The sequence below is a fragment of the Pelophylax lessonae genome (genome assembly GCF_965119305.1).
Source record: "Pelophylax lessonae genome assembly, chromosome: 3".
In the NCBI taxonomy this organism is placed as follows: domain Eukaryota; kingdom Metazoa; phylum Chordata; class Amphibia; order Anura; family Ranidae; genus Pelophylax; species Pelophylax lessonae.
This window is the reverse complement of record NC_138770.1, coordinates 287,446,887-287,471,637: the sequence shown is the minus strand read 5'-3', so window position 1 is coordinate 287,471,637 and position 24,751 is coordinate 287,446,887. Positions and strand designations below refer to the sequence as shown.

The window sequence follows — 24,751 nt, the reverse complement described above, 5'->3', positions numbered from 1 at the left end:
AATTGATTATGAAAAAAGTTGTCAACGATTTTCATAATCGATTAGTCAGACGATTAGTTGGTCTGCATACAGAATGCATTATTTGTTTACATTTCAGGAAATACAGTGCAGCACACATACAGCTCAGTTCACCATCTGTACATGTCAGTAAGTGCCTGAAAACCAGTGAATGTGTGAGGAGCAATGCCTCATGGGTCATGCAGTCCTCGGCAAGAGGAAGAAGTGAGTGATTCATAAGGCAAAAGTTTTTTTTACCTTGCTATAGGAGCACTCTATGTTATACTTTGCAGCTTGCTATAGCGGCATTCAGAATCAGGGCAGCTTAATGCAAAACCATTGCACAGAGCAGGCAAGTATGACAAGTTTGTGGTTTAAAAAAAAAAAAAACAAATAAGGATATTCAGGCATATACAGTTGACCTATGAACCCCTTGATGCGCTCCTTGATCCATTTATAATCAACCTAATGTATGGTACAATATATTGAAGATTTCTACTTGCTTCATTACTGAAGTAGCTCAGAAATTGTCCCCTGAGGAAACCGTTTTGGTGAAACATGTCGGGATTGCTACTTCGTGATATCAATACACTTATTTGTATATGAATTGATTATATATGTGGCTCAAAAATTGATTTTAATATTGTATGTCTTTCTAGGGTTTTTGTCTGTTTTTGTTTATACATTTAATACAATTTAATAATACATTTTGTACATTTTAAATGATTTACCTGTTTATTGGCACCTAAAAGATCCCCATCCCATTTTTCTCTTCCCCCCCTCTTTGGGTGGTTGAGTTTTCCTATTTGGCCAACTTATCGATTGTAAAAATAATCATTAGTTGCAGCCCCAAAAAGAACTAAGCATTCCCTTGAAGCAAGTAATGAAATAGTAATAATACATAATTGCTTTCTTCATAATTACAAGTAGGATATATATATATATACAGTATATATATATATATATATATATATATATATATATATATATATATATATATATATATATATATATATATTGTGACAGGAAGTCAGGAAAATCTATGGGTGTTGTCACTGACGGGAGATATATTTCTGCTTGGTTTAGACAATTCACTAATTGCTATCAGGTGTCGGCTGCAGAGGTAGGCAGGAAGGTGTACGGAAGTTGAGAACACTTTCAGCTGTTCAGAATGAGGCAATTAAGATCTCTATAACTTGTCCAAAGGGAGTCTATTGATTGCTGTCTCCTGAGGCTGTGTAAGCTGGGGAGAGCAGTCAGATGAGAGACTTCTAAAGGTGAGGTGTTGAATTTTTTTCTGTGTAAAGAAAACACAAATGGACATTTGAGTGTCTGCTGTAGAACCAGCAGGGTCTGCCCAAAGAGTAGGTTGGGAAGACTCCTTAGATAGGTTCCGGTGTGTGAGAAGGTAGACGCCCACAGTGGCCAGGATTTATTTTGTGTTTTGTTTTATTTTGATGTTTTTGCTGCATGCACTGTTTTGAAGAAATTGGACGAATAAACCATAAACTGTTGTTTTCAACCACTCCTCGGCTATCTCCCTGTGTGACGAACCCCCCCAAAAGGGGTTATCCACACCCGCTACCGAGCTAATCCCTCACAATATATATACATACACAGTGCTCAGCATAAATGAGTACCCCCTCCCCCCAACAGATTTGTCAGAAAACCTTAACTTTCCTTTCAGAATCAACATTTTCTAAGGGGACATTATACTACGAAATACTACTCCCACAAATGCAGGCAATTGATTGCAACCAAGATTTGTTAATTTACACACACAAAAAAGTATTTATCCTAACAAATTCATTCAAGACCATGTTGCAAAAATGAATCAAAGTCTTCGGAGCAAAGCTAAATTTTAGACAACTAAATCCTAATTAACAAGAATTCAACTACAGGTTAGTCTAATTATTTATTAAACAGGTGTCCAGCACACAGTTGATTATAAAAGGGGGTTACTTAAAAAAAACCCTTACCATTTCATGCTTTCAGCAATGGTACCACATGGAAGAGAAATGTCACAAGGCCTGAGAAAGAAAGGTGAAGGCTACAAGAAGATCAGCTTATCAGTCAAAATACTGTAGCAAAAGTGATACAGAAATTTAACAAAGATGGAACTGCAACCATCAAACAGAGATGTCCAGGTCATCCACGTAAGTTTAACACTTCGACAGGAACATCTTCTGATGAGAAGGGTCAAAGGAAATTGCCATGCAAGTTCACTGCAGTTAGCTAAAGAAGAAGAAAGCCAAACTGGGTGATTGTTTCCTGTGACACAATACGGCGTACACTGCAAAGAAATGACATGCATGGGTGTCGTCCAGGGAGGAAGCCTTTCCTGAAGCCAATGCACAAAAAAGCCCACCTAGAATTTGCCAGGGCCCATGCTGAAAAATAGGAACACTACTGGTACAGTGATTAGACAAAGATAAATGTTTTTGGAACTGATGGCTTCAAAACAGTGTTGTGTCGGAAAGGTGAGGAGAACAAAGATAAATGAATGGTGTCTACAGTGAAACATGGTGGTGGCAGTTCATCCTGTGGGGCTGCATGAGTGCTGCTGGTGTAAAGGAGCTGCATTTCATTGATGGTATCATGAATTCACAGATATACTGCTCTATATTGAAAAGAAGATGCCACCATCACTCTGTGCCCTTGATCCTTGTGCACTTTTCCAACAGGACAATGATTCAAAACACACATCTAAGGCCACTGTTGCATTTCTGAAGAAAGACAGGGTTAACGTGATTCAGTGGCCAAGTACTGTATGTCTCCTGATCTGAAACCAATCGGACATCTATGGGGAATTCTAAAGAGACAAGTTGAGCATCTCTTTATCCAGCATTTAGGCTCTAAAAGGTCATTCTTGAAGAATGTAAAAAGACAGATGTTACAATATGTCGTCACCAGCTTGCTCATTCCATGCCTAGAAGACTCGGTGTTGTCCTTACAAATCATAAAGGTCATACAAAATACTAGATGTAGTAGTTTTTGTTGTGGGGTGTATTCATTTTTGCATCAACTAATTTGAGTAAAACTGAAGATTTTGTAATCTAAGTATTATTATTAACCATATTTTCATGTTATGAGGTAAATAAATGTTCTGTAAATCTCAGTTTTGTTAACATTTTGGAAATTGTTCTTGTGTTCATTGATATATTGATTAAAATATTATTTTTCAAATAGGGGTGTACTCATTTATACTGAGCACTGTATATGATAGTAGTGACAGGTGATAGGTTAAGAGGTGTGAGAGTAGTGACAGAGCTGAACACCTCTGGATTCTCTCTTGGTAGGAGATCAGAAAAGAATATTCCAATTTCCTCCACCCTGATGTCCCCTGTAGTAGTCCTGGGCTATGAAAGGAGCGTATTAAGCCCAGGGATGGTGAGGTGGCCACCAGGGATTCCCAATCACCTGCTTGCACTCACTCACACATGTAGAAATGTACTTCTACAGTTCACAAAACCTGCTGCAGCTTCCGCAACAAACCCGCAGTCAATTTTGCAGCTAAAGGATTTGTTTTTGTCCTCTTACTATGTGACAGGAGAAGGGGGGGGGGGGCATTTATGATAGATTTATATGGTATACAGTTTTATCGATCTATTATTTATTTAGAAATTGTGGCACTGGTCTTTTACACATTGAATTATGACAGTGATGTTAATTCGTAGCATACTGGTTCAATCCATGATACCACTGAACCCAACCTTTCAGGCACAGTTATACAATCAACCCTCATAAATAATAGGTACCCTCTCAAAACAACCCCTTGGAAGGTAAATAGTTGTTGCAGACAGGCTGTTCTGAAAACTTTATTACCACATTGATTGGAGAGGCACAAATTGCCAACTTCTACTTTGAACCTCAAACAGTGAAAATGTCTTTCTACCAAAAGATCATGGAAATCTGAAATCAACTTCCTGGAATATAGGTTATAGGATTGTCTGCCCAGATAACCTAGTAGCATAGATCCATAAATGTAATGTAGGTCACTGCTAGCAGATTCTGCTGTGAATTGAACAGTAGATCAATACAATATCGGGTGGGGACATCTGTACACACTGAAAACAACACTGCCGACAAAAGTACATGACTGTAAACTGAGCATCTTATGCCACAAAATGACATAAAAAAACAATTTTAACACCAAATCTTATGTATGTTTATCAACTAAAAGAAAAGTATATGTGTTTTATATATCATGACATAAAAAGTACCGTCAAGTAGAACAGAAAGTCTTTATCAAGAGAAACTTCAAGGAGCACTTGACCACTTATTCTGTCACTGAACGCTTCCTGTGTTCTTAGAAGGAATCAAATTGTTTCTGTGAAGATATCACAAGGGCATGTATTGTCAATATCTACGTGCTACAGATGAGGAATAGCGAAGAAAAGAGACAAGCAACTGATTATTTGTGGCCATACATGCTCCAAATGTATTATCCAATCATTGTGTGGTTTGATCAAGATAATTTAATTAGCAAACAATAGAAATATTCTGATATATATTTTAAGTTTACTAATTGTGGCCTGTGTTAGATGCTCTGTGTAGATCATGAATATCCAGGCATGCACTCAAGGCATATTGCATAACTTTTGTGGAACTGGTAAAGCTTGGCCTTGCTTAAGCTGGAAGAACACTGGCCAGAAAGGCTATAAAAGCAGTGTGCACGTACAAATGCTACTCATTTTATTGATATAAGTTTCCATGTATTTTAATGTGATTGTTTCATGGCATAGCACTGTCTATGAACATGTAATTCACATAACAATTAAGACAGTATAAAAAGTGGTTAGGACTTCTGCTTAACAGCACTTGGGTTGTTGGTTCAAATCCCAACCACAGCACTACCTGCCTGGAGTTTGCATGTTCTCCCTGTGCCTGCATGTGCTTCCTCTGGGTACTTCAGTTTCCTCCCAGTATAACTAGGGGTGTATGGGCGGAGGTCCCCAGTGGCAGCGGGACTATTCTCTCTGTGCCTTAGAAAAGATATCTTGCATTTACAGAGGGGTAATGTAACTAGACACAATGTGAAGCAAGGCCTAAAATACTCTGAAAGCCGGTGCTGATAAGGGTTTCAGGCATATGGAGGTGATCAAGTCACTGTAGAAGGGCAGGGAAAACAAACAGGAGACATGTGGTGCTTTGAGAGCAGGAGAGGCAGTGGAATAATTCTACCTCTGGGCTAAATGGTAGGAAAGAGTAGCACGCAGTCATCCACCCAACAAATAACATCATCGCTCAACCCCTCAGCCTTAATCCCTATTCGCAGTAAACCTAAAGTAGCAAGTAATTTTAAATTGCAAAAGAGGTAGCTTCCATGCGTCAGCCTAACTTTTCTTTCTAAGTAAGTGGATCTTCAGATACAGGGTCACACCTGGGGTTGTGCCATGGCTCTAGACAGCACTCTGCATCAAACACAGTACACAAATGTCTGCAAAGTGTCATAATGCAGATCCTGCTGCTAGGCTAGCCCCACACAGAAATGGGGGTGTGGGGTGCGGCCTATAAAGTTATTGCTAAGGAGCTGCAGATCAGGATATTTGCTATGTAGAGATCAGCTCAAGCAGCTAGGTATCTTGAATGAAGTAATTGAGAGGAAAGACATTATCTGAGCAGCAAGAATCTTGATTGAAGTCATTAAAGGAACACAAACACATATTTAGAATGCTAGTAAAAATTTGATTTACATCCAACTTCCTAGGACACTAGCAAAAAACTAAGGCATGTTGGGCACAGAAGGGTTTACACAGCGAATGACTAATGTTTTTTCTGTTTGCCAGTGTCCCAACCTCATGGGGGCAGCAGCATAACCTGACTGTTTCTGAACTCCAGCAGGCAAAGAAAGCATTGTCACTCAGCAGCAGGAGTCACTGGTAGGATCATCAGTTTTTTTAAATGTGTTACGGTTTTAAATTATTAAACATTTATTATTTTTTTTAAAATGGTGGTTGTGTGATATCCCGTAGAAGAAATATGTACACCTTTATAAGGGATCAGCAGAATTAAAAACCTAAAATATATGCTGTATAATTTCCTTTCTCTTGGTTTATTGCATTACCAATCACACTCAATTGTTAAAGTGACTCACACAAACATTGCACACCATAGGATACTACCTAATCAATGTGTGACAAGTGACACCACTTTAGGAATTGTGCAAAATGTGCAATAATTCTGGCATGTGTCTGCATATGAAACAGAAATAGGGGTTGCAATAGGCACATCAGAGACTGGACCTGGAGGAATAGGAGTCCTGCACTGCATATCCTACTCTTGCATTACATCAAGATATGCTGCTGCCCCAATGCCCTAGGTATTTAAAAGGCTGACTCCTCTGCTTCTTTTCACCTATATTTTACTAATCACAAAGATAACACAAACAAGTAAAAGTCTAGTCACTTTGGGAGAAAACAACTGCAACCTACAAAATGGAACAAGGGGCAGATTTCTCTCCTCTTTTTTCTTTTCCTTATTTTATTCATATGAAATCATAAATATACAGACTTAAGTTATGCTTTCAATCCGATTTCCAGGCAGATATTAAAAGGCCACTGTTTAATCCAGTCATTTTTTTTTTTAACCAACTATTACTTTTTTTTTTTTAATAAAATATTTTTTCATCTTTAGATAGAACTGTATCTGCCTTAATGTTAGCATCCTGTAAACTATGCACAGCCAAGGGGGACAGAACAGAACTAAGCAAATCAGCCTTACTGAAATGCACAGTACCATTACTCTTAATCATGGGATCTTGTGAGCTAGCTGACAGCGAATGGAGTGTTCATGCTTCTTTTCACTGCCTTCACTTTTCAGACAGCAGTCTCAGAGCAGGCTGAGCTGTGTTGCAGGAGTGCCTGACCAAACAGAATTAAAAGTCTTCTGACAGGTCAGACAGTTCACATTTTTCAACTGTGGATTTAACTGTTTACCTGGCGTTTAGCTTTAAAGTGGCCTTGTCATTTCACTGAAAAGAATCCAATCAGCAGTCATCGTTGTCCAGCTAAATGGATGGAGGGAACCGAGGTGGGGTCCCTGCAGCAGTGGAGGAGCCAGCCAGGGACACCAGCGTGGATGAGAGTGGTCGGGATGCCTGGGAATGAAGGTTGCTCCACAGGGGAAGCTTCGCCAGTCACTCGGAAGTGATGTCACAAACTGGCGGAAGTGGTTGGTGTCGGGCCTCAAACAGTGGGCAGCGTTGAGATTGGTAAATGACCTGAGGCACATTGAAGCCAAAATAGCATAGGACAGGAACACAAGCCAGCAGCTACAGACTACATGTTTCGGGCATGGCCCCTTCTTCAGGTCATAAAGTGCTCTTGGGTCAGCCATGCTGTTCATTGGACATTCCATGTCCACTGTATGCCTTGGATCATTTAAATAAATAGACATGTTTTTACTCATTCAAGATTGGTTTTATGGCTCTGCTATGGTACAGTGCTTTTCCCCCATTTGTGTTTCTCTTTTTATCTCCTCTGTCTATGAGTTTGAAATAGCAGCGACCTATGCAGACTGCATTCCCCCCAGCTAGGTGGTGGTATATGCGTCTGGACACCTTTCCTTTTTTTTACCCATAGGATATAGGAGTATTCTTCATCTTCTATCAGAAGGGAGAGCTGGGCTGGATTTTTTTTTTTACATTGTAGCTTTAAGTAAATACATGTTGAATGCGTTCTGAAATGATATACTGTATGTGTGCTACTCTCAGCGATGAGCAATCATTCAGCAAAATAAACACTTTGTATAACTGCTATTCACCATTTATTTCAAAGACATCTAGCTTTTACAAAATGTCCTCAGCAGAAAATGGAACACTGGGCAGAAGAAAGTTCCAAGTATAATCTGAAAAGCAATCTGGTGGAAGAGAAAAGCTAAATCTACAAGACATATGAAAAGAACATACTGTGCGATGCTGCCCACCCACAAAGTTAAAATAAGCCCACAGCAAGCGGTATACTTAGAATCTTTATATTTAAACAGATTAATGCCACATTACATTGCCTGGCTTCCTTGCAACTGCAGAAACCATTAATATATGGGCTATTATTAGTGCTTTCAAAACAAGTTCATGTGTGACTTCATTTCATGGATTAACACAAACTGACTAAAAAAGTTTGGAGACTTTGTTCTTCCTAGCTATTAACTATAATTAATGCTAAAAGGAAAGCAGAAAATCACATTAGTCTGCAGCTGCCGGTCATGTAAGGTTCTAAGTAGGGCAACACTACCAATCATGAAAATTAGTTGTGCTACATGGGGTTACAGAATATTTAGAATCCTTGAGGATTACCGATAACATCCTTTTCTAAAATTTATACTGAATTTGTAATCATGGCAGACAAATGAATGCTCCATTGCAGATGATTCCTACCCAATGGAGTAGATTGAAACTTATTTCAGGTGGTGCACTAAATAAGACAGCAGAGACCCAAACTTTTTAGCCTAGTCCCAGCTGTAACCTCCGGCATTCTAATCAAAATTTAAGGCGTAAGGCTCCATGCACAATAGGAGCTGAAAAAAAATTATGGGAAAATGCTGAATAAAAAAAGCTCAAGCCTTTTCCCTTTTGTGTGTCGCGTTTAGAAGTTTAGCTGGTTGTTAAGGAGCAGGCCGGCAAGCCGGCCGATGTGTCCTTAACAACTGATGACTCATCAGCTGTTAGTGGGTTCACCACTGCCAGTAAACAAGAGAATTTCCGGCAATAAAAATTTGAGGAAAAAAAACCCAGTGTGGCCCTTCGGGTCTAATATGAATTTTGAGGGGAACCCCATGTCAGAAAAAAAGCGTGGGTTCCCCCTAAAATCCATACCAGACCCCTATCTGAGCATGCAACCTGGCAGGCCAGGAAAGGTGGGAGGGACAGGCGAAAGCTCCCACCCTACTGAACCATATAGGGCCACATGCCCTCAATATGGGGCACCCCTCTCCCAAGCACCCTGTCCCCTTGTTGAGGAGGACAAGGGCCCCTTCCCCACAACCCAGGCCCAGTAAAAAATTATCCCCCGTGTAGATCTAAGGTCAATCACGATGAATGCCAGCCACCAACACAAACAATGTATGTATGCACCAGTCGATGATGCCACAAAGGGGTGGGGTCACCCAGTGACAGCAGTGTGCATGGAAACATAGGATAAACCCTATTTGCTTCCAGAAGCAGAAAAAAAAAAAAAAACTCAAAATCTGCTACTAGAAACCTTTTTTTAAGCTAGTGTGCATAGAGCCTAAAGCATTGCTCTGCATGTACCATCCTACAACATTTTGATCCAAGAAAATGTATCTTCTAACAGAATACCATTAAATTGTAAATTATTTTTTATTTTTTTAATATAGAGCATTGCTCTATATTAACCACTTAACGACCGGCGCACGACGATCTACGTCGGCGCTCAGCCCCGGCCAGGCAAACTGACGTAGGCCTACGTCAGCACTTTTTGCCGGCCCTGTGCGCGCTCCCGCGCCCCGCCGCCGCCGCCGATGACTCGATTGGGTTCAGAACCGATCAGTCATCAGGTCCAGGCCAATCATTTTTGGTCTGGACCTGTTGATCGGTCCTGCCCAATCAGATCTCCCTCTAAGCCTGTGAAATGTAAACACAGGCTTAGAGGAGATGTGCCCTCCCCTCCCAACGGTCTTTTCGGATCCAGCGTGAGAGGAGAGCACATCTTACTGTGAGTAATTGCACCAAGCACATCACACACAGCTAGATAGGCACATTTCACCCCCGATCGCCCCCCCAATTAACCCCTACAGCACCTGACACAACACACACTATATACAGCATATAGCATATACCTATATACCTGTATAAGTGTGATTTGTGAACAGGTGTAGCCCTTGCGACCCCCCCTTTTCCACTCAAATTACCCCCCACCCCCCCCTAATAAAGATTTAACCCACTGATCCCCCCTGAACCCCCCCTGATCACCGCCGTTAACCCCTACACCCTCTGTCACATCAGCACTAATACAAACGCAATATACGGTGTTATTGTATTTTTGTATTAGTGTCATTGTGATCAGAATTAGCGCAGGCGACTAAGTTTCTGTCCCAAGAAGGTTTAGGGTCCCCGCCACCCGCCCAATAAAGATTTAAGCCCCTGACCCCCCCCTGATCACCCCTACACCCCCTGCCATAACACACACCGTATACAGTATATAGCATTTTGCTATATACCCGTATAAGTGTGATTTGTGGTCAGGTCTAGCGCTTGCGACCCCCCCTTTTCCACTTGAATTACCCGCCACCCCCCCTAATAAAGATTTGAGCCCCTGATCCCCCCTGATCCCCTCCTGATCACCGCTAGTTAACCCCTACACCCTCTGTCACATCAGCACTAATACAAACGTAATATACTGTGTTTTTGTATTTTTGTATTAGTGTGATTGTGATCAGAATTAGCGCAGGCGACTAAGTTTGTGTCCCAAGCAGGTTTAGGGTCCCCGCCACCCGCCCAATAAAGATTTAATCCCCTGATCCCCCCCTGATCACCCCTACACCCCCTGCCACAACGCACACTGTATACAGTATATAGTATTTTCTATATACCTGTATAAGTGTGACTTGTGACCAGGTTTAGCGCTTGCCACCGTTCCTTTTATCCTTAGGATACCCGCCAGCCCCTTCCAATAAAGATTTAAACCCCTGATCCCCCCCTGATCACATCCCGTTAACCCCTACACCCTCTGTCACATTAGCACTAATACACACATAATATACTGTTTTTACTGTATTTTGTATTGGTGTCATTGTGACTTGAGGTTGTGCTAGCTAGCTAGTTTCTTTCCCAAAGGAGGTTTAGGGTCCCCGCCACCCCCCCCAGATCCCCAGCGCATAGTTTAGAAATAACCCCTTGATTGCCACACACACACGCACGCACCTACACTTCCATTTCTAGTATAGTGTTTGAACAGATCAATATCTGATCTGATCAGAGCTATACTAGCGCCCCCATAGTTTAGGGTTCCCAAAACGCAGTGTTTGCACGATCAGCACTGATTCCTGCCAGCACCTGCGTTTAACCCTTTCACCCAGGTAAGTGTAGTAATCAACAGATTACTGTCACTTACAAAAAAACACAAGACACAAAACCGCTGTGTTAGCAGAGTCAGGCCTGATCCCTGCTAGCATTAGCAGTTTTTTTGGTAGCGCTTGAAATAGTCTTCGACAACCAGGTGCTTTTATTACCTGTGAGTCGCATCACTGTACGGGTAAATTTAGTTACCAAAATGTCTAAACGTTCGTACAGTGATGAAGCTATTTACAGTATAATGACCATGCCAGGTGAGAGCGATGGGGAAGCCTCACCGGCAGAATCAGGGTCAGTATACGAACCAAATGACAGCAGCGGCTCCCTGACAGATAGCTCCGACGACAGATGGGTCCCTGTTAGACCCAGGCGTACCCGACCCCATTCTGGTGTTGTTGAGATGCAGGAATCGCAGGGTGCTCGTATGGAGCAGAGTGTGGGTACTAGTGCCGCTCATCCTTCTGGCGACCTGGCAAGCGCCAGCGGCCTAGTACACCCTGGACCTAGTACAACCAGCACTGCAGTAAGACCTGGTGACGTGGCGAGTCCCCTAAGTGCAGTTGAAGCTGGTGCGGTGGCTAGCACAAGTAGTGGCCCGCAGCCACCGCGTATTCGAAGACAGGCCCGTAGAGCCCATAGTGCCCTCCCTGATGCGCTGGCATTTCCTAATTGGCAACCCACTGATACTACAGCGCCAGTACTTCCCCCATTCACCGCCCAACCTGGAATCCACGTGGAGACAGCTGGTTTTACGCCCCTGAACTTTTTTGAGCTGTTCTTCACGGAAGATCTTTTCAGATCTATTGTGGATCAATCAAATTTATATGCTCAACAATTTATCGCCGCCAACCCAAATTCGCCCCTTGCCAGACAATTCGGCTGGAAACCTTTAACGGTTTCCGAATTTAAGATCTTTCTGGGCCTTTCCCTCCACATGGGCATAACTAAACAGAGTGAATTGCGGCTATATTGGTCCACTAGCCCACTTCACCATATGCGCATGTACTCTGCCTCCATGTCCAGGGCGAGATATGAGCAAATTCTGCGATTTATGCATTTCAGCGACAATGAAATCTGTCGTCCTCGGGGAGACCCTGCATACGATCGGCTCCACAAAATTCGGCCCCTCATAGACCACTTCAATCAGCGGTTTGCAGCCTTGTTTACCCCCGAACAAGTTGTCTGCGTTGACGAGTCCCTGATTAAATTTACTGGCCGCCTTGCTATGAAACAGTACCTCCCCAGCAAGCGTGCCAGATACGGGGTCAAACTGTATAAATTGTGTGACAGGGCCACAGGCTATACAGTTAGTTTCCGGGTCTATGAGGGAAAAGATAGCTGTGTGGAGCCCCCCAACTGCCCAGACTACATAGGGAGCAGCGGTAAGATCGTTTGGGACTTGGTGTCACCCTTATCCGGAAAGGGGTACCATTTGTACGTGGACAACTTTTATACAAGCGTGCCACTATTTAGTCACCTGCTCGAATTACAAATTGGCGCATGTGGCACCGTGCGACCTAATCGCCGGGGCTTCCCCCAACGGCTTGTAGATTCCCGTCTTAGTCGGGGGGCGAGAGCCTGCTTGAAAACGGACAAATTGCTTGCGGTGAAGTGGAAGGATACACGGGATGTTTATGTTCTGTCCTCCCTTCACGCAGACACGACAATCCAAATCACTACGGCAACTGGCGTTGTGGAGAAACCCCTCTGTGTCCACGAATATAACCTTAACATGGGAGGGGTGGACCTTAACGACCAGATTTTGGCGCCGTATTTAGTTGCCCGTAAAGCCAGACGCTGGTACAAAAAAGTGTCTGTTTATTTATTCCAATTGGCGATGCTGAACGCCTTTGTCCTATACAAGGCGTCAGGACGAACTGGATCTTTCCGGGAATTCCAGGAAGAGATCATCCTTGCCTACCTGTACCCAGGAGGCATGCCTGCCCAACTTCCCCTTCCAGATGCAGTGAGCCGGCTGCATGAGAGGCATTTTCCTTATGCCCTCCCGAGTACCCCTACCCAAAGATGGCCCCAAAGAAGATGTCGTGTCTGTCGCAGGCGCGGATTTAGGCGTGACACCCGTTATTATTGTCCCAAATGTCCTGACCAACCTGGTCTCTGCATCGGGGAATGTTTTGAGCGCTACCATACACTAGTGGAGTTTTAGTGTAGGGTACAGCACGACACAGTGTAGGGCACACAAACACAGGGTCTCGAAGGATGTTGGATGTCCATCGACATTTTGAGAGACCCAAGCTGGAAGAGAAGATCGCAGAAGATCGCAGTCCCTCCCAAATCAAGACATGAAGAAACAGTTAGAAAGAAAAATAAAAGGATCCAAAAACTGTTGTTGTGTCAGTCATTTTATATGTCCTTCTACTCTTCTTACTGTACATTTAAATGTCCTTTGTTTGTTTTTTCATTCTTTTGTGACCTGTTTCTCCTGCAGGTACTCGTCGGCTACCACGCATTGATTTTATATATTCTGACACAAACAGTGTTTGCGCTCAGCATATATGGATACCTTTGCTGATAGCAGCTGTGGTGATTTTCTGATTTCAGCACTGCAGTTAAAATCCTATTTTGGTATACGTGGATAGCGCCGTGTATACCCATCATTAAATTCAGTGGGTGGTTGTTTGGGCGGTTAATGATGAGAATCCAAAAACTTTTGTTGTTGTCAGTCATTTTATATGTCCTACTCTTCCTAATGTACTTTTTATTAATGTACTTTGTTTTTTCATTCTTTTGTGACCTGTTTCTCTTGCAGGTACTTGTCGGCTACCACGCATTGATTTTATATATTCTGACACAAACAGTGTTTGCGCTCAGCATATATGGATACCTTTGCTGATAGCAGCTGTGGTGATTTTCTGATTTCAGCACTGCAGTTAAAATCCTATTTTGGTATACGTGGATAGCGCCGTGTATACCCATCATTAAATTCAGTGGGTGGTTGTTTGGGCGGTTAATGATGAGAATCCAAAAACTTTTGTTGTTGTCAGTCATTTTATATGTCCTACTCTTCCTAATGTACTTTTTTTAATGTACTTTGTTTTTTCATTCTTTTGTGACCTGTTTCTCTTGCAGGTACTCGTCGGCTACCACGCATTGATTTTATATATTCTGACACAAACAGTGTTTGCGCTCAGCATATATGGATACCTTTGCTGATAGCAGCTGTGGTGATTTTCTGATTTCAGCACTGCAGTTAAAATCCTATTTTGGTATACGTGGATAGTGCCGTGTATACCCATCATTAAATTCAGTGGGTGGTTGTTTGGGCGGTTAATGATGAGTAATACTACGCATTATTCTTGTGCTGATTTCTGATAGGTTCTCTTTTTTTCCGTTCAGCCCACAGGCTGCATGAAAAAAAAAAAAACCTATATGCCAAACAAGGACTAGCAATGTACTGGTACGTTGCTGGACTTTGAGTGGTTATACCAGGATGATGCCTGCAGATTTAGGCATCATCTTGGTATCGTTTTTTACAGCCAGCGGTCGGCTTACATGTAAAAGCAATCCTAGCAGGTAATTGGCCGCTAGACTGCTTTTACATGCAGTGGGAGGGGCCTCCCCCCCCCCACCGCCGCCTTCCGCAGCCTTCCGTGGTTTTTCTCGGGCTCTCCTGTCCCACCGGTTAACCCGAGAGTGCAGCCGGTGGTTCAGTTATCTAACCATAGAGCTAATTGAAGATTAGAATGGCTCCAATCATCTCTATGGCCTAAGATGCCGGAGGCTACGAGCATTTCATGACTTCTTTTTCGCCAGAAATAAACAGGGCCATTGGGAAATTGGGAAAGTATTTTATCACACCAATTTTGGCGTGGTCAGAAGCATTAAGGTCAGAGGAGAGATCTAGAGTATAAAAGACCCCAATTTTTAAAAAAAAGAGTACCTGTCACTACCGATTGCTATCATAGGGGATATCTAAATTCACTGTGATAGCAATAAAAATGATTTAAAAAAAAAAAAAAATTAAAGGAAAGGTGTCAAAATAACATAAAAGAGCAAAAAAAAAAAAAAAAAAAAATCGAGCTCCGCCCCCTTTCCCCCGTGCTTGCGCGCAATGGCACACGCACGCGTTGGTCTAGTGTCATATGTAAACCGCAATTTCAGCATGCATGTGAGGTATCGCCGCGATCGCCAGATCGAGTGCAGTAATTCTTGCAGTAGACCTCCTCTGTAAGTCTAAAGTGGTAACCTGTAGAGACTTTTAAAGGTTTTTAAAAATGTACGTACGTTTTTGCCGCTGCGCAGGTGTGCGCAATTTTTAAAGCATGTCATGTCAGGTGTCTATGAACTCGGCATAAGATCATCTTTTAAATTTTACCAAACAAATTGGAATTATATAGTGTATTTGTGCAATAAATTTAAAAAAAATGTATTTTTTTCGCAAAAATTGCGTTTGGAAAATCTGTGCGCAAATACCGTGTGACAAAAAAAATTGCAACATCCACCATTTTATTCTATAGGGCCTCTGCTTTAAAGAAATATATAATGTTTGGGGGTTCAAAGTAATTTTCTAGTAAAAAAAAAATATTTTTTCATGTAAACAAAAAGGCACAGAAAAGGCTTGGTTTTCAAGTGGTTAGAAGAGTGGGTGATGTGTGGCTAAGATTGAGCGTAAAATGCCGGGACTGTTCAAACACCCCCCAAATGACCCCTTTTTGAAAAGTAGACACCCAAAGCTATTTGCTGAGAGGCATGGTGAGTCCATGGAATATTTTATATTTTGCTACAAGTGTCGGGAAAATTATTATTTCTTTTTTTTTTGTTGTTTTTTTACAGAAAGTTGTCACTAAATGATATATTGCTCACACATGCCATGTGTATATGTGAAATGACACCCCAAAATACATTCTGCTGCTTATCCTGAGTACAGGGATACCCCATGTGTGAAACTTTTTTGCAGTCTAGCCGAGTACAGGTCCCCGAAAACCAGTCCCCACTTTCAGGCTTTCCAAAGGCGTAAATTGTTGATTTCACTCCTGACTACCTATCACAGTTTCGGAGGCCCTAAAATTCCAAGATAGCACAAAACCCCCCCAAATGACCCCATTTTGGAAAGTAGACACCCCAAGCTGTTTGCTGAGAGGCATGGTGAGTCCATGGAATATTTTATATTTTGCCACAAGTTCCGGGAAATATATATATATATATATTTTTTTTTTTTTTTACAAAAAGCTGTCAGTAAATGATATATTGCTCACACATGCCATGGGTATATGTGAAATGACACCCCAATATACATTCTGCTGCTTCTCCTGAGTACAGGGATACCCCATGTGTGAGACTTTTTTGCAGTCTAGCCGAGTACAGGACCCCGAAATCCAACCTCCACTTTCAGGCTTTCCAAGGGCGTAAATTGTTGATTTCACTCCTGACTACCGATCACAGTTTCGGAGGCCCTAAAATTCTAAGATAGCACAAAACCCCCCCAAATGACCCCATTTTGGAAAGTAGACACCCCAAGCTGTTTGCTGAGAGGCATGGTGAGTCCATGGAATATTTTATATTTTACCACAAGTTCCGGGAAATATATATATATATATATATTTTTTTTTTTTTTTTTACACAAAGCGGTCAGTAAATGATATATTGCTCACACATGCCACGGGTATATGTGAAATGACACCCCAAAATACATTCTGCTGCTTCTCCTGAGTACAGGGATACCCCATGTGTGAGACTTTTTTGCAGTCTAGCCGAGTACAGGACCCCGAAATCCAACCTCCACTTTCAGGCTTTCCAAGGGCGTAAATTGTTGATTTCACTCCTGACTACCTATCACAGTTTCGGAGGCCCTAAAATTCTAAGATAGCACAAAACCCCCCCAAATGACCCCATTTTGGAAAGTAGACACCCCAAGCTGTTTGCTGAGAGGCATGGTGAGTCCATGGAATATTTTATATTTTACCACAAGTTCCGGGAAATATATATATATATATATTTTTTTTTTTTTTTTTACACAAAGCGGTCAGGAAATGATATATTGCTCACACATGCCACGGGTATATGTGAAATGACACCCCAAAATACATTCTGCTGCTTCTCCTGAGTACAGGGATACCCCATGTGTGAGACTTTTTTGCAGTCTAGCCGAGTACAGGACCCCGAAAACCAACCTCCACTTTCAGGCTTTCCAAGGGCGTAAATTGTTGATTTCACTCCTGACTACCTATCACAGTTTCGGAGGCCCTAAAATTCCAAGATAGCACAAAACCCCCCCAAATGACCCCATTTTGGAAAGTAGACACCCTGAGCTATTTGCAGAGAGGCATGTTGAGTGTTTTGCAGATCTCACTTTTTGTCACAAAGTTTTGGAAATTGAAAAAAGAGGAAAAAAAATGCATTTTCCTGTTTTTTCTTCATTTTCCAAAAAAAATGAGAGCTGCAAAATACTCACCATGCCTCTCAGCAAATAGATTGGAGTGTCTACTTTGCAAAATGGGGTCATTTGGGGGGGTTTTGTGCCATCTTGGCCTTTTATGGACTTCAAAAGTGTGATAGGTAGTAAGGAGTGAGATCAACAATTTACGCCCTTAGAAAGCCAGAAGGTGCAGATTGGTTTTCCGGGTCCTGTACGCGGCTAGACTGCAAAAAAGTCTTACACATGGGGTATCCTTGTACTCAGGAGAAGCAGCAGAATGTATTTTGGGGTGTCATTTCACATATACCCATGGCATGTGTGAGCAATATATCATTTACTGACAACTTTGTGTAAAAAAAAAAAAAATATATATATATATATATATATATTTCCCGGAACTTGTGGCAAAATATAAAATATTCCATGGACTCACCATGCCTCTCAGCAAATAGCTTGGGGTGTCTTCTTTGCAAAATGGGGTCATTTGGGGGGGTTTTGTGCTATTTTGGAATTTTAGGGCCTCCGAAACTGCGACAGGTAGTGCAGAGGTGACATGAACAATTTACGCCATTAGAAAACCTGAGAGTGTTGATTGGTTTTCGCGGTCCTGTACACAGCTAGGCTCCCAAAAAGTCTCACACATGGGGCATCCCCATACTCAGGAGAAGTGGCAGAATGTATTTTGGGGTGTCATTCCACATATACCCATGTCATGTGTGAGAAATTTATCTTTTAGTGACAACGTTGTGTAAAAAAAAAAAATTAAAAAAAAAAATTGTAATTTTCCCGAAACTTGTGGCAAAATATAAAATATTCCATGGACTCACCATGCCTCTCAGCAAACAGCTTGGGGTGTCTACTTTCCAAAATGGGGTCATTTGGGGGGGTTTTGTGGTATCTTGACATTTCAGGGCCTCCAAAACCGTTATAGGTAGTGAGAAAATGCAATGAAAAATGTACGCCCTTTGAAATTCTGATGGTGGTGATTTGTTTTCCGGCTCCCGTACACAGCTACGCTCCCAAAAAGTCTCACATATGTGGTATCCCTGTACTCAGGAGAAGCAGCAGAATATATTTTGGGGTGTAATTACACATATACCCATGGCATGTGTGAGCAATATATCATTTCAATGACAACTTTGTGTAAAAAAAAAAAAAAAAAATTATTTTTGTCATTTTTCAAACACCTGTGACAAAAAAATAAAATATTCAATGAGCTCAACATGCCCCTCAGAACATTCCTTAGGATGTCTACTTTCCAAAAAGTGGTAGTTTGGGGGGGTTTTGTACTGCCCCGCCATTTTAGCACTTCATGAAATGAGATAGGCAGTCAGAAATTAAAGCTTCGTAAATTTCAGTATTTACACCATAGTTTGTAGACGCTATAACTTTTGCGCAAACCAATAAAAATACGCTCATTGATTTTTTTTTTGTCAAAGACATGTAGCTAAATATATTTTGGCCAAAAAAAATGACATAAATTGAGTATATTGGATATTTTTTAAAAGACAAAGTTGAAAATGTCATTTTTTTGCAAAATTTTCGCTCTTTTTTTATTAATATCGCAAAAAATAAAAAGCGCAGAGGTGATCAAATACCACCAAAAGAAAGCTCTGTTTGTGGGAAAAAAAGGACGTAAATTTCGTTTAGGTACTGCATTGCATGACCGCGCAATTATCAGTTAAAGTCACGAAGTGCCAAGTTGAAAAAAGGGGTCTGGACCTTTAGCAGCCAAATCCTCCGGGGCTTAAGTGGTTAATAGAGGAGCTGGATGGCCAGTATATAGGTTGTACTTTATGCTAATATTCACTTAAAGTGGACCTTTTATTAACTTTACACGACAGCAGGATTGCATTGCTGACATCACAATCAGTGGTATCATTATTTTAAAAACTCTTTGAAGTTCATGAAATGCAGGGAAGTGATGTCTAGGCTGAGATCATGTCATTTGTCCGTTGCGGTCAGGGGGAAAATATTTCCTAAGTTTCCTCACCTCCAGTGATCAGAATGAAACAATTTAGGGTATACTTATAAAAAAAGAAAAAAAATCACTTTGCTATTTGTTCAGGGAAACTACTAATGCAGTCATCCGATGCGAATGGACAAAACAGATTTTGCTCCATTTTCTTAAAAAATCAAATATTATTCATTCACTTAAAAATAAAGTAGTTTGGGCAAATTCTGCATTATGGCTACTGGATCGAGCCAGTGAGTATTTCCCATGCTCGTTAGCTCTATCCAGTGGCCATAATGCAGTATTTTCCCGAACTCCTCAAGTTTTTATGAATAAATAACATTTGACCTGTTGAGTCAATAAGTCGACTTTGCCCCATTTATACAGAACAAAAATACTAGCAGTTTCGCTGGATGAATACATATGCAAAGTTTTCTTATATAAATACACCACTACTTTTTCAGCAAGTTACAAGGTGAGTGGTTGTAGCAAGGGGTTAATCAGTTTCAGACTTTTTTTAACCCTTCTCAGAACATCACAGTCACCAGGATGTACATAACGGTATCATATCTAAGCCAGTATCTTCATCCAGGAAGTAGATGCTGACCAATGTTGGAACCTACTGTAGGGACAACCAGATGCTATTAGAAGGGGTCAGTACTGTACTACATTCTTGCTTTATGGAAGCCTATCAGAAGTTTGATAGGCATACCCCACCCAAACCTGCTTCTAGAAACAGGAAGAGCTTTTCCACAGACATTGTGGCATGCATAAAAAAGGGGACAGCAGAATTCCTACTGTAAAAGCTAGATCATTCTCAAGTCAATAGACTTGTCTGACACCATTTGAAGGATGAAGTTGCTTTAGTCTAGCACTGCAGTACAAACTACTCAATTGTAATGTCTATACATGCTCTGCTTGCTATAGTGACAAATAAGCAAATCTAAAAACATTTCAACACTGCAACAAACAAGCACATAGCATACACAGTACTAATACACTGGGGGAAATACGTTTTTGATCCCCTGCAGATTTTGTAAGTTAGCCACTTGCCCACTTACAAAGAAATGAAGGGTCTATAATTGTTATCATAGGGGTATTTTACATGATAGAGACAGAATATCCACCAAAAATCCAGAAAAAAACACATAAAACAAATTCTATAAATTAGGTTGCAGTTCAGTGAGTGAAATAAGGATTTGATCCCCAAGCAAAACTTGACAAAATCCCTCCTGAGATGTGTGAAAACCTGGTCACCAACTACAAGAAATGTCTTACCTTTGTGCTTGCCAACAAGGGTTTCTCCAATCAGTATTAAGTCATGTTTTTTGTTTTTTTTTTTTTAATATTTTTATTAAAATTTTTAACAATTACAAAATATAAGAAACATCTTATATATTGAGGTCCATACCACCATGAATAACAAGTAAAGCAGTACCAAAATAAAATAATACCATAAAAGACAAAAAGAAAGAAGGACATATCCGTAGTTTTCTCACGGAAAGAGCTAGGAGGAGAAAACCACATAAATCCTAAAAGATTGAGGTCTGGATGACTTAAATACTAACTTACTGTAGATACTTGAGTAGAAGTCATTATGAATATCAAGTCATATAACCTAACATGAGCAACACAACTGGGGCCAATCCTAACAGTCTACATCCGATTAGGTCAACTTGAAATTGCCCAGCGAATTACATAAATAAGCCTTGCAATACCATTTTGAATAACGAAAGGGGGTCATCAGAGAAGATATTTCAGAAAATGTGAATACATGCTCCATATATGCTCTCCACCTGGTAAAAAAACGCTCAGAAATGTCATTTTCTTGAAGAATGGTGTCCAGTTTTTCCATGTAAAGCAGATTTGTGAGGTCCTTTTTGACCATAGACAAAGTCGGAGGATTTGTATCCGTCCATGGCCGCATAATGGCTTTACGTGCTGCCATCAATCAAGCATAAGTGTTGTCCAGTGCTTAAGAGGACTTCCCCTCTTATGTCCGGTGTCAGGTTTTGGCGGTGAGTAGCTGAAGATCAAAGTTAAAGGGCCTTTCTGCAGTGACTCCCTGGTGACGGCAGTTATAAATGAGAGAATTTTATCCCAAAACAGCGAAATCGGGGAACATAGCCAAAGACGAAGAAATAGTGACGGTTTTTCTTGGTTACACCAAGTCATGTTTTGCTTGGGGATCAAATACTTATTTCATTTTTTTTTTTTTTTTTTTGCAGTGTAGTAATTAACAATATTAACAATTATTCATTTTTTAATAGAAAGTGGTGGAAGTACCTGAATTGTATCTGCTCTTAGCCTTCTGTACTCCCTGTATAGCAGTATAGGAGAGTGAGAAGAAATAGGAGCATAGGGGGCAATGAATTCATATTCCTACAAGAAGGTTGTTGATTGGACAGAGATGAGCTCATGCCTGTGTTGCTTCTCCTTTCACTGTCAAATCACAGGCTGGAGCAGGTCCAGCGGGTCCAGGACAACCAGGGTCTATTGGAAATAGGTTAAATGATGCTGGCCATCAGACTGACATCCAACAGCAGAAAAAGTACAGCAGGGGGAATCTCTGCATTAGGGCAATACTGCAGCAAAAGCTGGTTTTGTTATTTTTATTTGTAATGGGCAAATTATTTGTATCTTATTTTTGGCTGGAGTTCTGCTTAATGATATTTTCCCAATGTTTTTATGCGCACTGAGCTGCTGAACCAGCCTTAATGCCTCATGCAAACCGGCGCAGGAGGCTAAATATCAATCTCCTGGCAGATTTTTGTCCAGGATACACAGCTGCCGCATACAGCTTGATATAATAATGAATGAATGTGGGCACGATACACCTTTACTGGCCTAAACCTGTACAATCCTGGATGCAGACTGTATGTCTAGAGTTGTGCGGCTGTATGCATGCATGGGTTTATGCAGGTAACAACGTAAACCCGTGTACAGCTGCATTCAACCATTCATATGATTGTTGTTACATCCCAGGTGGTACAAAAAAACAACACCCCTAACAGTATAACAATTTTTCCTAATTCTATTACCTTTGCTGGACAATTTGGTCTGCATGTAAAAGTAAAGTAAAATATAAATAAATATAAAAAAAAAAAAAAAAAGAAAAATGTAGATGAATTAACTGCATGCAATAATATTTCCCACAATAGTAGTCCTTAGGGAACCATGTACTGTAATTTCTCTCACTTTTTATTAATTTTTCTGCATGTTGTATGTGCTTTATAGCCTTTGCTCACTGCAACGGCGTTTAAAAATGCCAAGCTGTAAACATGATTATACAGAAGATTCAGAAGAGCCGGTTGTAGTATGTTAAAATATACATCACTTTTCTGGATGTCATTACATATATTCTATCACACCGATCTCTCTGAATTTTAATTAAAATTTTTTAATTTAATGATTTGCATTGTTTTGCCTTTTTTTAGTTTCTCTTTTTGTTTATTTTAGCATGTGAAAAACATACTGAAAGGGGGAACTGAATTACTAGGTTTGACTATGGCCTCTGTCACTGGACAAAGCATCAATTTGCAATGTTTACTTTTCAGGACTGGCAAGCCCCCTTTTGGCAGATTAATTACACAGAGACATTGGAACCTGCCATAGAATATGAAATCTGGAAAGCAGCAGCATTAAATAACACTGCATTTGAGACATGCTGACAGCCAGTTACTTTTTTTCCTGATTGATAGCATCCTTTGTCTGCTATTGCTTCTGGATTTTTAAAGCTCATCTACAGGCAAATACAATAATCCAGTTTTTTTTTTCCATAAAACATCATTCAGAACCAATTCACACCTTAAGTGTTACTAAACCCACAACAGTAAAATCAGTCTGTATCCTAAGGAGTGAATCTTCAGCATTGTGTAAAAAGGCTGTTTGATACGGTGTTCTCTGATCCCTCCCTTTCTATCACTGTCCCCAATCCATCTGCTGATAGTAAAGAGCCTTTGGAGTCACCCTGCACATGCTCAGTTTGGTATGTATTGCTAGAGTTTTTGTTTTCTTGGGAGGGTGCATGTTATCAGCCTGCAGCCTCATAGAACAGTCAGAGTAGAATGAAAACTCCCCCCACAAGCTTTAACCAGACACTAATAGAAGTAACAAGACTTCTATATAATTAATGCTGATGAGAAAAGGTATTTACAGTGCCATGAAAAAGTATTCATACTCCTTGAAATTTTGTCATGTTACAACCAAAAATGTAAATGTATTTTGTTGGGATTTTATGTGATAGACCAACACAAAGTGGCACATAATTGTGAAATGGAAGCAAAATATTTTACAAATAAAGATCTGAAAAGTGTAGTGTGCAATTTGTATTCAGTCCCCTTTACTCTGATACCCCTAACTAAAAACTAATGGAACCAATTGCCTTCAGAAGTCACCTAATTAGTAAATAGAGTCCACCTGTAATTTAATCTCAGTATAAATACAGCTGTTTTGTGAAGTCCTCAGAGGTTTGTTAGAGAACCTAATGCCTTGTACACAAGCAACGATTATCGGCCGACCAATCGTCCGACTTTTGTCCAGAGTTGTGTTTTGTTGGTTGGAATGTGCCTAGAGTGCACACGAATTTTCTCGGCCAAAAAAAATCTACTTCAGAAGTGATGTCATGCGCTAGTTTACTTTCTGTGTGTTTTTTCTTCTCTGAGCATGCCCAGTCTTGCTCATCAGATTTTTGTCTGCCGAAATCTGTACCGACTGATGGAAAATCGGCCGTTGTGTTGACGGCCAACAAAAATTTTATAGCCTGCACACCAGATTTTATTCGGCCAAAAAGTCGGAGTTGGTTGTCGAAAGCATCATACTAACAAGCCGAAAATTGGCCGACCAATAATCGATGCGTGTGTACGAGGCATTAGTGAACAAACAGCATCATGAAGGTCAAGGAAAACACCAGACAGGTCAGGGATAAAGTTGGAGTGGTTTAAAGCAGGGTTAGGTTATAAAAAAAATATCACAAGCTTTGAACATCCCACAGAGCACCGTTCAGTCCATCATCTGAAAATGGAAAGAGTATGGCACAACTGAAAACTTATCATGACATGGCCGTCCACCTAAACCAGGGCCGGCCTTAGGTGTTCAGGCGCCCTGTGCGAGCTAATCCTGTGCCCCCCCCCCCAGCATTTTCTAGCACCTTTTCTGCACTTTATTTGACTTTTCTTTTTTATGATCACTAATAACTTAGCCCCCCTTACATCAGAGACCCCCCACACAAAGCCCCCCTTAATTTAGAGGCCCCCTAAATTAGAGAGCCCCCCCCACACAGAGCCCCCCTCACATCAGAGACCCCCCCACACAAAGCCCCCCTCACTTAAGAGACCCCTCCACACAAAGCCCCCCTCACATCAGAGACCCCACACACACATCAGAGACCCCC

At 41.0% G+C, this 24,751-nt stretch overlaps 1 protein-coding gene across 1 annotated transcript in view; it reads right to left on the bottom strand.

Moving 5' to 3' along the window:
- The window catches only part of XXYLT1 (xyloside xylosyltransferase 1), a 350,101-nt gene that overhangs the window by 122,022 nt on the left and 203,328 nt on the right, over positions 1 to 24,751 (bottom strand). The window lies entirely within an intron of this gene.